This window comes from Echinops telfairi, unplaced genomic scaffold (assembly GCF_000313985.2).
Source record: "Echinops telfairi isolate 266 unplaced genomic scaffold, ASM31398v2 ScPeMD7_3533;HRSCAF=4204_1, whole genome shotgun sequence".
Taxonomy (NCBI): domain Eukaryota; kingdom Metazoa; phylum Chordata; class Mammalia; order Afrosoricida; family Tenrecidae; genus Echinops; species Echinops telfairi.
Genome location: NW_022107432.1, coordinates 12,877,165 through 12,880,129, shown reverse-complemented (window position 1 = coordinate 12,880,129; position 2,965 = coordinate 12,877,165).

Below are 2,965 nucleotides of genomic sequence, written 5' to 3'. Positions count from 1 at the left end.
TCAAACCAGAACAAAAGGACTTTAACTGAAATGGGCGATTTACAAGCACCAAGGAAAGAATTGCACTGAGCTCCTGGTTGGGAGTCAAGGCTGGTAACAAGGATTTCCCTCCTTGCTGCATCTTCTAGGAGTGGGGACAGCGTCTGGCCGGGACAACCAGCCTTGGTCGGTGTCCACGGGCTTCTGGAGCCCCACGGATTCCATTTCTGCAGGACGTGGGAGGCTGCTAATTGTTCTTCTCTGTCCAAAATCAAGACTCCGGAGGGAAGGAGAAGGAGGCATGGGCCTGGAATGCTGCTGGCTGATGACAGTGTTGGGTAAGGTAACCAGATTTAAAGTGGGACACTGTTGACGGGGGTGGGGTGGGGGTGGTTCTTCATTAAAAATTTGGTCTACATGGACCAAATAGACCATTCCCTAGCTTGTCATGCATTCTTTCCAAAAATCAAGACTTTTTAAAAACGCCAAAAATTGGAACTGTCCCACCAAAAGCGGGATGACTGGTCACCTGAGGTTGGGGTCTCTGAGACCCCCTTTGCTATGAGCACTCATTGTGACTGCTGCACGTCTGAGTGAGGCCATACGCAAGAAACTAGGGAATAACCCCACAGAGACCACACTTCGAAGAGATGCATGATTGACCGACAGATGGATAGATAGGTCACAGACAGACGGACGATAGATAGAACTGGGTATCTCTATTGTCAGCTCTCTTTAGGGACTGCCCCAAGAACGTGCCACGTTGGGGTCAGACTTCAACTCCACTCCCTGCCATCGAATTGATGCAGACTCACAGTGACCCTGTCGGACAGGGTAGCACTGCCTCTGTGGGTTTTCCTGAGAGTAAATATTTATGGTGTAGAAAGCCTCCTCTTTCTCCCTCCGAGTAGCTTGTGGTCTTAAACTGCCAACCTGGAGGTTAGCAGCCCTATGTGAAACCACTAGACCACCAGGGCTCCTGTCAGGTCAGATTTCGGGCTGGTTTAAAAAGCTATGGACCAGAACATATGAAAATCTGATTTGGAGCTTTAGAAACCCTATCACACAGCACTCTGCTGCCCAAGAGAGACATCCAGGCGAGGAGTGAGGACCCAGGAAGTGGCTTTTCTTAACCACAATTCAGGGGATGGAGAATTTTCTTTTTCTCCATGTAACCTGGGTGGTTAAACTCTCACCAGCTAACTGGGCGCTTGACCGTTGAAGCACCTCAAACAGAGTCTCAGGCCACAGGCCTGGCTTCTGCTTCTGAAAGGCAGAAACCTTGAAGACCGTGTGCTGTGGGGCAGTCTGCTCTGCACACATGGGCCACCAGAAGCTGGACTCCACTCGATGGCAAGAACAGCTTTGCAAACGGTTTCACGTTTTCCCCACCAAGACATAAAACATTTTCCCACCAAGACACAAAAGAAATTAGCTTGCATTTATGAATTATTAAAAATATTTTAAATATTTTAATCCCCTTTATTTCCACTAAAGTCAGTTCTGTGGCTTGGGTGCAGATCAAATGTCAGACTCACCCCCCCTTCTCCATCCCCACAGAAAATGTTCCTTGGAGAAGCTGTGTTAGGCAGTGTTCTCTAAAGGAACAAAACCAGGACACTTCTGAAGATAGATAGATAGATAGATAGATAGATAGATAGATAGATAGATAGATAGATAGATAGATAGATAGGTTTATTGAGGGAGAAGGAATATATAAGAGCTAATTAGTCCACACAGCAGTACAGAGGGCTCAGTTCAACCCACTTTCGTGGAAGAGTTGATATACTGGAAGTCCTTCAACTCACATGGGCTGCTGGGCCCCAAAGTCAAGTAATCAGACAGCAGAGTCCTCCCTGGGCAAAGCACCAGAGTCTTCCCAAAGGCAGCAGACAGCAGGGTAGGTCAGCAAAAGCCAGTAGCCCAGGAGCTTAGCAAAGCAGGCCCAGATGGGATATCGAAATCAAACAGGTGACAGGATCCTCCAACCTCAAGCTTAAGCAATGTGCGCACCAGCAGTGTGGCGGAGCAGGTCTCAAAGGAGCCTCAAGCTCTAGTGACACTATCCCCATGGCTGGGCCCATAGAGCAGCACTTGTTGGAGCCTGCCAACGAGTCAAACGGTCCTGAAAGGGGGAGTGAGGATTAAGGACAAAAAGAGAGACAGAAAGTATTGGGAGGGCAACAGTGAATACTGAAGCCCCGAGTTTATTCTACATCTTCCTTTTATACATGCAGAAACTACCCGGGGTTATATTTTTCTCAGTGTTAAGCAAGCACATTGGATACATATCAACAACTCCATGTTTTTCCAAACCAAGCATCCTTGAGAAAATTAACCATCCTGATTTCCCAGAACTCGCATACATCCTTGTTCTTTTTCTTAGTCTCAGTGTCAAGCCGCAGAAGCAAACAGCAGATACTGACAACTGGGTCATGAGACTTCTCAGCCGTTTCAAGGCTGAGAGTCTTAATGGCCTTCAACACTAGCTCAAGCAGCAGTATGCTGTCTGCTGACCAGGGAGGAAGAGGAAGATGGGGTGCAGGCCATCTTTATCTTGGTCACCCTCCAAACAAGCTGCAACCTGATTAAACTCCGTCCATATGTCCCCATTGGCCTGGTTGGTGCAATCAACCTATCACAGAAGCGCCCCCCACCCCTTGTCTTACTCCTTCTTTTTCACCATCTGACTGCTGGCAATGGCTTTCTCAGAGCGGGGGAAGGCGGGATGGCAACGGGCTGAATGCTTCTCACTCCCACACTGGGAGCAAGAGCTCAGGTCCCCCCCTGGAGAGAGGGCTGCTGAATGTCCCCGCTTATCCCAAGTGTATGGAGCAAAGGAGGAAGGACAAACGGTGCCAGTTTGACTGGCATGGCACCCCTGAGGGCAAAGAAAAGACATCAAATCTCATGAGTCATAAAGTCATTTCACGAGTAAGGACATGGGAAAGATAGGGACTTAGGCAGTAATAAAGTTTATAGGTTG